The sequence below is a fragment of the Cavia porcellus genome, unplaced genomic scaffold, assembly GCF_034190915.1.
Source record: "Cavia porcellus strain 051 isolate PalLab524CR breed Dunkin Hartley unplaced genomic scaffold, mCavPor4.1 scaffold_32, whole genome shotgun sequence".
Taxonomy (NCBI): Eukaryota; Metazoa; Chordata; class Mammalia; order Rodentia; family Caviidae; genus Cavia; species Cavia porcellus.
This window is the reverse complement of record NW_026947515.1, coordinates 28,452,764-28,465,167: the sequence shown is the minus strand read 5'-3', so window position 1 is coordinate 28,465,167 and position 12,404 is coordinate 28,452,764. Positions and strand designations below refer to the sequence as shown.

The 12,404-nt window shown below is 45.6% G+C and overlaps 1 protein-coding gene across 2 annotated transcripts in view; it reads left to right on the top strand.

The window, feature by feature from the left end:
- The window catches only part of Tbc1d16 (TBC1 domain family member 16), a 74,736-nt gene that overhangs the window by 48,083 nt on the left and 14,249 nt on the right, over positions 1–12,404 (top strand). The window lies entirely within an intron of this gene.

The following is a 12,404-nucleotide window of genomic DNA, read 5'->3' as shown; positions in this document are numbered from 1 at the left end:
GCTGTGCACACCATTGGTAATGTTTATCCCTTTGTCCCCCATGAGCACCTGAAGCGTTTCCAGCTCTGGGCTATTGTGAACAGTGCTGCCGTGAACACGGGTGTGCACATATCTGTTTGGATCCCTGTGCTTTGGGCAACTTTTTAAAAAAATCTATACCAGGTATCTTCCCAGAGCGCACCCCACTTCTATCCTCCTAATACCCCCCCCCAGCTTCCCCCACAGCTACCAGGCCCTTTCTTCTCCCCAAAAGCTCCCACAGCAGCTACAGTACCACCCCTGGGAGACAAAGGCCCCCTGTACAGGCCACTCCCCTGCCCTTTGGGTTGCTCCTTGCCTACACTGTGCCTGCTCACAGCTCCCAGCACTTCCTGTTAGAACCAGCGTTGCCCTAGCTCAGCACCTCTGAAGACCTTCAGGTCTTCCATGCATGAGATCTACTGCAGTGGTGAGTGGAGATTGACTCACCGTGGTGAGGCCAGCTGAGCACAACACTAAAGACGACTCTGGCAAAATTTCCCCTTCACCATTACAGCTGTCCCCTGGTGCCATGGATCAGTCCCAGGACCCCCAGAAACCCCCTATCAGTCCTTTATATAAAATGATGCATTTGCATGAAACCTACACACATCTCCCATAGGTGTTAAATCCCCTCTAGATTACTTACGATCCTCCACTCATTGTAAATGTTAAGAAAATCGTTGCTATAACTGCACTGTTGAGGTCATAAGGACCTGGAAACCTCTCTATGTGTTCAGTACAGATGCATTTTTTTTTTTTAAAATCACTTTCAGTCTGTAGTTGGTTGAGTCCAAAGATGCTGAATGGTGGGCGCTGGGACTGATTTCCAGAGTGGTCTCTACAGCACAGAAAGAAATCCTGCACCTAGTAAGCGCGCGAGCAGGGCTGGAAGACGAGTCTCCTTGGACTGCGCGGAGCAGGGCTCCTGATGCAGTTGATGGTATTTTCTTTTAATTAAGGACAAAAAAGAATTTCTGTATTAGTTGCAAAGCCACTAAAAATACAGGAGGTATATTATAATGTACAATTGTTTACAGCATAAAAGCATTTTCATTCTCACACCAGGAGGAAAATTAAAATCAACTATGTAGGGGCAATCAACCTTTCTGTTCTTCACGCTGGCACTGTTTCCAGAGCAGGACAACTAAAAGCCGTCCGTGTCTCACGGAGGCCCCAAGCACCATCTCTCCGGAGGGCCAGGGCCACTGCCAGCCCCTCCAAACCCTCACAGCATGACACAAGTGCTAGTCCAGTGCCTGCTGCCTCACACCCCCTGGCATGAGGCCCCCTGGGGGTCCACAGCTCATTGTCCCCAGGTCAGGGAAAGCTTTTAGCACATTCTGCTGAAGGGACAGATATTCTCCTAGGTCATGCTTTTCGAAGCCCTTTGCTAGGAGAAGTACAGGGTGAATCAGGAAGGAGAGGGTGCATACCTGTGACGTCTCACTGAGATAGCTGCGCAGCGTGGGTGTACAATAGAGTGGCACATGGCACATTCGGGATGTGGCACAGCCATCCACATCATCTAACTCCAGAATGTTTTCGTCATTCACAAGAGCGGCAGGGCACTGTGCCACCCTACCTCGGCCCCTGGCCACCAGAAGTCTGCTTTCTGTCCCTGTGGACTTACTCATTCTGGGTATTTCATATGAATGGAATCATACAATCTGTGATCTCTTGGGGCTGGCTTCTCTCCCTGAGGATAATGGTTTTGGAGTTCATCTATACTATCTAGCGTGTATCAGTACTTTATTCCTTTTTATAACTAAACAATATTGCATTACATGAATACACTACATTTTGTATCTACCAGTCGGTGGATATGCACCTCACATCTCTGCTATGCATGCTTCTGTACAAGTTCTTGCGTGGAGGGGCGTGTTTGGACCTAGGAGAGCAAACCTCAAAGTGGGAACCCCGTGTCCTGCTTTCCGAAGTGGATAATGTTCCGTTTTGTATTCCCTGTAGCAATGCACGAGGGTCCCCATTTCTCCACACCCTCACCAACTCATTATTTCTCATCTTTTTAAATGATAGCATCACTTTCTAGGTCGGCGCGGTATCTCACTGAGCTTTGACTTGCATTTCTGGAGATTAAACTCTTTAAGCCTTTACTCTAAGCCACGTTCTTCACCTTTGAAAATGTATTTGTTTTGAGACAGAGTCCTGCCAAGGTGCACAGCCTGGACTCAAACTTACGATCTTTCTACCTCAGCCACCAAGAGTGCTGGATTGCAGGCTTATGTCACCACGCCTGACTTCCTGTCCTACTACTCTTGCATTTTAAGGTTTTTTTTTTTTAAAGTATGTATTCTAGGGCCAGCTATGGTGGCGCACACTTGTAACCCAACACTTGAGGCTGAGCCAGGGCGATCATTGTGAATTTGAGGTGAGACCAGGGCACAGTGAGACTTGTCTTAAAATAGATATAGACGTAGCTGTAGATGTAGCTAGATACGGATGCATTTCTAGGTATTAGAACCAGACATGTGAACTGCGAATATCCCCACCCCGGGGTGTCTTTTCACAGTCTTGTTAGTGTTCTTTGAAGCCCAAAAGTTTCTAACTTTTACAAACTCAGATTTATCTAGCTTTTCCTTTGATTGCATGTATTTTTTATGTAATTTGGAAGAAAAGTATCTCATTTAAGGTCATGAAGATCTATGCCTAGGCTTTCTCCTAACAGTTTTGTAGTTTTAACTCTTCTGCTTTGGTCTTTGAGCATATTTCTTCAGGCAGTGTGAGGTCGTACTCTCATTTCATTCTTTTGCATAGGAAAATCCAGGTGTCTTGGTACCATTTGTTGAAGACTATTCTCTTCCCCATTGAATTTTTGGACACTTTGGTCAGAAACCTGTTGACCATAAATGTGTGAATTTATTTCTGGACTGTGAATTCTGCTCCATGAAAATGAGGACAGCTGACCCAGGCAGCTATGGAGCATGTCGGACGCCAGGCTGAAGACCAGTGCTGCTGGCGAGCAGAGCCTGACCATGGTCACTTCTGAGCCAGGAGCACGGGGCAAAGCCAAAATACAAACATGTCCCCGGGGCCGTCTCTAAGAGGTGCTGTGCTTAAGTCGCTGCCATTGTCACTGAAAGTCACACAGCGAGAGTCGGGAGCTAGGCACGCGCTGGCTGGCATGTGTGAAATCTGGAACGTTTCTCAGTCTCTTTGTTGGGACAGGGCTCAGGCTTGCTCACCCGGGCTGCTGGTGACCTGCCTCTAGAGCAGTTTGCGGGACTCCTGGTCCTCCGGAAGCCCAGACCACGGCATGAGAAGGAGGAGTTACTCCGCTGCAACTTCCTTTTCCTCTTTTTCCTTTTCTAAATTATTCTCATTGGCTTTGTAATGCCAAAGGAAATAACTTTTTTCTGATTTAAAAAAAAGTAAACGTAAGGAATATTCACTTATTTGTCAAAAGGGTACGTTAATCTTTTTCGAAAATTTGAAAAAATAGAGAACAAGGTGAAAATAAACTATAACCATGCCATCACAGGCACACTGGATGGTGAAAATTTTAAGGATTTATTGCAGTGAAAGACACACTGCCATGAATAACCCTCTAAATAGCCCGCTTTGTTCCCAACACGCTTACCTCATCATCCGTGCCACGTTCTGAAGCAGTCTGGAAGTCCTCTTTTGTGAGTGTCTTTATGAGGTCTGATCAAAAACATGGTGAATGCTGCTACTGAGGGCCATCCCACAGAAAAGTAGCTTCGTAAAGTCGCTGTGGTGGGCCCTCATCTACCTTATCCACCGGATTTCATTCTGTGTGGCTCCCAGCCCTTCCCCAAAGTCAAAATAGCCACAAAAGGTAAACCTTTGAATCAATTTGGGACATCCAGGCAGCCACAATGAGCAGCTAATGACTTGAAAGAGGCAGGTGTTCAAACTAAGGGCACCTGCTCGGCAGGGATTAACGGTCCTGTGTCCATTATTGCAACCATCTTTTAAAAAATGTGAACAGTCACCGTTTTTTCGGTCATATGTCATATAAATATTACACAATAAACTCTACCCTTACAGTTTGAGCTCTTGCGGTTCCCCTAGAACCATCCCCTCGGTCAAGGTAATGCATAGACTCATCCCTGCAAAGTCTCTGTATCTCTTTGTGGTCCATTCTGCCTGCCAAGCCCTGTCCCCAAAGTGACTCAACTGCACTTCGGCAGTGACGTCTTAGATTTAATCCCAAAACTGCTTGCAACGTTAAAAAAAACCAGATTGGACAACAGTTAAAGGTTCTGTATGTCCCACTGTCAGCAGTAAAAAGGCAATCCACAGAAGGCTGAAAAATATTTGTAAATCCATGTCTCACGCAGGATTCATATCCAAGATACACAGAGACCTCCTAAACTCAGCAATACAAGCAATCCAATCAAAAAATGGATGAAAGACCTGAATAAATGTTTCTCCAAAGTAGATATGCAAGTGGTCATTAAGCACAGGGCCACTAATCATGCAGGACATGTAAGTCAAAGCTACAGTGAGCAGTAGCCTCATGCTCAGCAGGGTGACTGCAAAAACCAGACAAAAGACAGCAAGCGTTAGAAAACATGGGGAGGAACTAGACCGGTCACTGTCAGCAGGCGTGAAATGGTCCTGCTGCATGGAAAACAGCCGGGTGCGCCCTCAGAAAGTTAGCATAGCTACCATGGGGATGGCCATCCCACTTTCGGGGACACACCCAAAGGAGTCGATGGCAGGAACTCGGAGAACACTTAATCAGTCACCTGTGATCATGACAGTATTATTCCCAGTAGCTGACACGGGAACCCTCTGACAGATGAGCGGGTAAACCAAACGTGGTCTGTCTGCGCAGTGGAATAGCCATCAGCTTTAGAAGGGAGGACATTTAGACACACGCTACGACAGAGGAGGCACTTGAGGACATCCTGCCAAGTGAAATAAGCCGGTCACCAAAAACAAGTACTGTGTGATCCCATTCTATGAGGTACTGAGGTCGCAGAATTCATGGACCCAGGGTGGTCAGCAGGGGCTGGGAGGAGGGGAAATGGGGAATTAGGGTTTAATAAGTCAAGATTCGGGGGACTTGGTCTGGTTGTTACAGTACTGGAGATCAAACCCAGAATCGCTCACATGCCCCACAAGTGCCCTCCCACTGAGCTACACTGCCCATTCTTTTTGCTCTATTTACTTATTTTTCCAATTTGGATGCTTTTTATTGCTTTCTTTTGCCTAAAATTGTTGCTTTTTTCTTTTGAGAGAGAGAGTCTTGATAAGTTGCCCAAACTGGGCTCAAACTTGACGATTCTCTTGCTTCTGCCTTCCAAGTGGACAGGGTTACAGGTGTATGCACTGTTACTAGAAGTTCAGTTATATAAGATAAAAGAATTCTGGATACAGAAGATGGGAATGGTTACGTGGTATCGTGAATATACTTAATACCACTGAATTTTACACTTTAAACTGGCTAAGGTGTTTACTTTTATGAACACAAGAAAAAGACTGGAAAAAGAAAAAAATGACTTAGTTGCTTTCTGTCACAATGGATTGATTTGTCTTTAGATAGAATTAGATATAAGTGAAATTGCACCAGGAGCTTTGGGAGTATAATGCTGTGATGCATCTGTGGTGTCACAGGTATACGTGTGCACCCCTTGGTCCTCTGCAATGGGTGTGTACCCATTATGTTTCTGCTGAGCATTAACCTGGGGTTGTTTCAGTTTTTAGCTCTTAAAAGTAAAGCTGCTTGGAACTTTTGTGTACCTGTCTTTGCCCGTGAGCGGATATTTTTCACTGATCCTGGTCCACAGTTGGGAGTGGAGTGACAAAAAAAAATTTTTTTTTGATGTCAGGAATTGAACTCACGACCTTGCACTTTGCCAGTCAGGTGCTTGTGCTGCTGAGCTATGTCCCTGGCCCTGTGTGTCTAATTTTGCAGAAATTAGCATGCTGTTTTCCAGATTGGCTGGGTGTGAGCGTTCAGGTGCTTCCCGGCCTCACTGACCTTTGCTTTGCTGGGAGTTTCACGGGCCTTGTTCTGATTGGTGTGCAGAAGCATCGGGTGTGGTTTTAATCTCCATTCTACGGCTTTCAGAGAGTGCTGAGTGTTTCTGGGTAGCCTTTTGTGCCTGGCTTCCATCACCTAACAGCTGAAGTTCCTTGTACTGCCCAGCGTCTCAGCCATTTATCAACGCATTGGTGTTGTTTCTTGTGTTTGAAATTATGAATAAAACTGCTGCAAATCTTCAAGTCCAGACTTTCGAGGAAATGCGTTTTGAGTCTCCTGTGTGAATCCCTTGGAATAGGATGGCCGTGTCCTATGCTAAGTGTGGGTGTGACTTCCTAAGACACTGTTAGGCCTTTCCATCCTGTCCCTCCGGTCCTGCCCCGGGCCACCCTCTCTTTCCAGCTGTGCTCTTGGTTAGCCAGTGACAGGTGTGTACATATCACCCTGTGTTCCTTATATGACTCTGTGGCTCCAATTTGCATTCCTGTGATTGTGAACATGGTGAATACTTTTCCACCTGCCTGTTCATTTGCCTTCTGAGTTCTTTTTAGGGAAAATGTCTTTGCCTTTGGCCACTTTAAAATTGTTTATTGCTAAGTTTTGAGAGTTCTTTTATATTCTGCATACAAACCTTTACCATATGCAGCATGATCGATATACAATGTATACAAATATTGTATACAAATGTACATTGTATACAAATATACAATGAATACTTAAATGTGTAAAAATTCCTCTACAGCACATCACCATCAGTCGCCTCCAGATTCTCCCCTCCCACTGAACACGTTTATTCTGACGTTCTCACCCTGGTCTGAGCACTTCTGGAAGTTTTCTTTCATGAGAGTCTTTGTAAAGTGGTTAAAGAAAAGCATACGGTGACGGTTATTCCCGGTACCATGCAATAGGAAGGGACAGGCTTGTGACAACAGCACAGTGTATCCGCGTCCGCCTTGTTCACTAGATTCGGTTCCGTGAGCCTCTGGCTCTCAGTGGCACAATAACCCTGAAAGGAAAAGATTTTGAATTGATTCAGGACATCCAGGCAGCCACGACCCTCATGAAAGAGCTCTGTTTCGGAAAGTGGCGGGAACAATGGATAAGTGTTTTGAAGCAAAGGGGAACATTTTGAGGGAGCTTTATGCTGGTGTCTTTTACTGTAATAAATTTTGTTAACTTAATATTTTCTGATCATACTTCATGTCTGAAATGTCTTTTCAGGGTCTGTGATTTGTGTTTTTATTTCTAAAGAGTCCCTTAAAGTGCTGAAGTTTTTTCGTTTTGATGAACTTCAGTTTACCTTTCTTTTTCTTTTCTTTCTGCGTTTGGTGTCATATCTAAAAAATATGTGGCTATTATTGCCATTCAAGAATTCCTTACACTTACTCGGAGTGCAAGCCCTTTATTGGATATATGATTTGTAGACATTTTTTTCCCAGGCTGCAACTTGCATTTCATTGCCTTTAGTGGAGTATTATGAAGAAAAATGTTACTTTTAAAAATTTATTAATTATAATCTTTTATGGCTTGTGACTGTTGTGTCCCAGGAAAGCCAGCCCTGATCCAAGGTCTTAAAGGTCTTCTCTTATGGATTGTTCTAGGAGCCTGACAGCTTTCTGTTTCACACTGAGATCTGTGATCTATTGTGAGCTAGTTTTACAGTGTGACGTCCGGAAAGGGTCGATACTGACTTCCTTCATACAGATACCCAGCTGCCTGTGTGTCGTCTGTTGGGAGCTCCTTTTTCTTGTTAAAGCGCCATTGTACCTTTTGCCAGTAAGTTCTTCCTCGTCTCTGTCTGGACTCTAGTCTTTCCTTCTGATCACTGGCCATTGCACTGTATCTGTCTTTTCACCTGTGTCACATTCTATGTTACTGCACTGTCGTAAGTCACAAAATCAGACCAGTTCTTCAACCTTGGTCTTCATTTTCCTGATCTCTGTGGCTAGTCTGGGTCATTGATATTTCCTTAAAATTTGACAGTTGCTTTGTCGGGTTTCTACCGGAAATTTCTGCAGGGATTTTTACTGGATCTATACTGAATGTAGAGATCAGGATTGCCCCCAGACTGTGCTGGCGGTCTTGATCCATGGACATGGTATTTCTCTTCATTGATCCGTCTTCTTTGCTTTCTTGGTAGCCTTGAGTTTTTCAGTGTAGAGGCCTTAAATGGCTTTTGTTAGACTAATTCCTAAATATTATACAGAGAGGGTTTTTGCTACTATAAATGTAATGTTTTATTGATTTCATTTCCCTTTGTATATTGTTAATTTAAGAATGAAATTAACTTTCATTTAACCTTTTATTCTATAATCTTGCTAAATTCACTTACTGGTTCTAAAAGTTGTTTTATAATTTCCCTGGGACTTTTTTTCATGTGAACAATCGTATCAACTGCGAAAATAGTTTTACTTCTTCTTTTCCAAACCTTATGAGTCGTCTCCTCTCATCTGGCCTTGTACAAGGTCAGGGTTTCCAGTTCAGCACTGAAACCAGGCACCCAAAACAATTCAGTGTTTTACCACTTAATACAGTGATAACATAGAACATCTTTAGGTGTTCTTTATCAATAAGAGAAGGTTCCCTTCTGTTCCTCACTTTTATTATAAGTACACATTAGATGTTGTGTGTTTTCTACGTCTACTCATGTATGTGGTTCTTATGGGCATCGCTGGGTTTCCTTAGGATTCATTTCTAGAAATAGAAACAAAGGTCAAATGAATACGAATTTTTAAGCCTTTTCCTTTCTATTTCCAAATACTCATGCAGAGCGGTTGAGCCGGTTTATCTCTCCCCAAGCTGTGCTGCCTGCTTCCTCACAGCCTTGCCTATACCAGATTTCACAATTTTCACGTGTTGCCAGCTTTAAAAAGACATTTCCCGAGATGGTATCATGTTTCAAGTTGCATTTATTTTATTGCTGTGGACATGAACATTTTACTGGCTATTTATATTTATTCTCTAATAAATTATTTTCTTTATCTTTTACCAGTTTTCTGTTGGGCATTTTTTTTCATTATTATTTGTATGTTTTTTAAATATGTCAAAGTTATTCATCTTTATGGTATGCAATGTATGTCCCAGTTGTTGAACTTTTTTTTCTTAATTTTGTTTGGTTTTGTTTTGTCTTGTCTTGCCTTGTCTTGTTAGTTTGGGGATGTTTGTTTTGTTTTGTTTTCAGGGTTTTTTTGGTACCAGGAATCGAACTCAGGACCTCATGCTTGGGAGGCAGGTGCTGTGCCCCAACTGTTGGTTATTTTAGATCCTCGGTCCCCACTGTTGGTTATTTTAACAGACATTATTAGAGCAGTTTTAGGTTTGTAACAAATCTGAGTGGAAAGAGCAGAGATTTCCCACAGGCTCCTGGGAACTCCTGCGTGCTCTGCCTTCTATGGCTTCCTTCCTCAAACTCTGCAACTATTGACTGCCGCTCTCCCCACAGTCTGCCTTTTCTGAATGACACCCAGCTGGAACCACAGAGTAGGCAACCTTTCCGGCTGCTTCCTTCACTGAGTGATCAGTACTCACGCTTCCTCCATGTCTTTTCATGGCACAAGTTCATCTCCTGTGGGCAAGGTGGAATATCCCATTGTCTGGATGCACAGCAACTTACCGCTTGTCCACTGCCTACCAAAGGACATCTTGGTTGCTTCTGACTTTGGACTGCTAGGAGAGGTCACCAAAGGGTGGGGTTATTTCCAGGACTCCCCTCCCTGTCCCAGGACATCAAACCCACTAGCACAGTCCTCTAAGAGCTGGGCACCCCTTCTGGAACAGCGTCCTGCTTACCCTATGTGAGCTTCCTAGAAACCAGATAGGGGACAGAGGCTCACTGTGGAGTCCCTGGCAGAAGGCCTCTGCGGCTTCCCTGGGTAGAGGGCTGATTCCAAACCAGGAAAGGGTCCCAGAGAGAGAGGCCACCACACCCCTTCCTCTAGCAGCTTGCCTCCAGGCAGAAGGCTGCCCAAACCGGTTCACAATTCTTTGGGGGAGAATTATTGGCATCAATTAATTGATTCATTAAGCCGACACTATGCTTGGAGTCTACAGCCGGGCTTCACTGATTTTTCCTTCAGCAGACTCCAAAGAAAAGCAAGAGCAAAGTTAGAGGTTGAGCTGTTTAAAGAATGCTAACTCGTGGTCTGTGTCTCTTTGACCTTGGGAGTCAAACCCCAGTCAGTGTGCCTGGAAGTTTCTTCTTCTCCTCTCCAGCTTTTCCTAAAACCAGACCCTTCCTGCATGTATAACAATCCACCCTCACTTAGCATTAAAAAGCCACCTTGGCCTTCCTCATGGCTCTTTGATTGGGCCGGGCTCACACAGCTATTCTGCTGGGCCGCTCAGGGGTACCTCAGGTAGCTATGACCTTTGGGGGATCGCAGGCTTGGGGTCTGAAATGGTACCTGTTCACATGTGGCAACATACCAATGCTGCCCAGCAGCTAAGTGTCCCTTGCTGCTGATCTCTTGTCTTTCCTGTCTGGGCTGTCCAGGGGACTGTCCAGGGGGTTGCTGCAGAAGCTGCCAGGCCTCTTGTGGCCCTGAATTCAGAAGTGACACAGCAACGCTTTTGCCACAATCTCTTGGGCAAAGCAAGACCGCCCAGATTTCAGGGGTGGGAGACAAATGTCATTCTGGGTGGGACTGGGAGAGTTATGAGGCATCTCTCGGTCACAGCCTGCTGGCTGACCAGCAGTTTTCTGGGTGGAGAAAGGACTCCTGCTCTGGGTGTTGCAGTAATACTGTTGGCTCCCCTCATTTTTCTTTTGTGTCTTGGTGACCTTGTATTTTGGTGGAAATGATAGGAACCGGGAAATGCCATTTCTTCAAACTTAGCATCTTTAGGTTCTCCGGATAAAATATTTTTAATTTACTAGCAACTTGGGAGTTATTGTCTGAATAAACCATCCTTTTAATTTTAATGCATAGCACTTAATAATTTTATGAACCAACTAAATTTGCAGCACATATGAATATTCTTAAAACCAAATTCACATCTGTAGAAAATCATCAGAAGATTTTTAAAATGTAAAATTTTCAATGTGCCTGGGTTTTATTTCCTTTAAAGTTTTTTTTCCTATGGCTTTTATATTCCCAGAAGTCTTACATCTTCATTCCAGGCCTGAGCCTCTATGGTTGCGTGCTGTATGCCCAGCCAGTGCTGGGAGCCATGGAGGTGGTGGCCCTGGCCCACAGCAGTCATCCTGGAGGACAGGCCTTGGTGCCCTATGGGTGGCATCTGCTCAGATGACCACGTGATCAGGGAACACAGCCTCCATCCCTCCACTCCAGTTCAAGTCCCTGGGCCCTGGTGGTAGGTCCCAAGCATAGTCTCTGCCTAATGAATCAGTCAATTAATTGATGCAAATAATTTTCCCCCAGGGAGCTGAGAAGGGGTTTGAGCAGACTTCTGCCCAGAGGCAAGTTTCTGGGAGATATCGGTATGTGGCGGTCCCTTTCTCTGGGACCCTTTCCTGGCTAGGAATCAGCTCCTTCTCCTCCAGGGCCCAGCAAAGACCTGCCCAGGACTCTCCGCCGTGAACCTGTCTGACATCTGCTTTCTGGAAATTTCAGCCTGTCCCATGGCGTGAGCAGGCCCTGGAGGGCTGGGTCGGGTGTGGGCATGACAATGAGAAGGGCAGGCGGAGCAGGGAAGCCACCTCAGCCTCCTCGTTCCCTCCTAAGGTGCTAAGGAGGGCTGTGCTGGGGAGAGGAAAGGGTACTTCTGCCGCCTGCCTGGTCCTGTGAACAGTGATGTCACAGCACAGCCTGGCCAGTGACTGCTGGGCTGCTGAGTTAGATGCTGCAAACCTCAGCCTCTGGAGACCTCACTTGCCTTGCAGAGCAGCGCTCCATGTCCTTGTTTGGAGAGCCCCAACGCCCCCGGAAGTGGGTAGGCCTGGCTTACCTGCTTTCTCCCACAGGTGTGGGGGTGGGGGGAGCATGTCCCCTCACCAGGCCCTAGGCTGTTCATGGAGCAGCAAAGGGTTCAGACAGCTGAGTATGCAGGGCCCTGTCTGGAAGCCAACCTGGTCCCCCGAAAGGGCCCCTCTGTGTCCTAAGCTCTGGCTGAAGAGCAAGCTCAGGAGAAGGCAGCCTTGAGGGGTCCAAGCCAGCACTGACCTTGACTGTGGTGTTTGCTGGGTGTTACTATTAAACCTCAGGAGATAGGATTTAACCTGTGGTGTGGCTGAACCCACGCAATAAAACACTTTGCCATCAGGAATGTGACCAAATTCTCTGGCAAGTGAAGCGGGGAGGTGGGCTGTGCTTCCGACTCAGGCTGTCATTAGTAGACTGCAAGGACCCACGCTCAGGTCGCAAGCTTTGAGGACCAAGCATGGGCTCAGATCTCAACTCCTCCATCCATTGGCTGTTCAACCTTGGGAAAAGTCACTTAACCTCTCCAG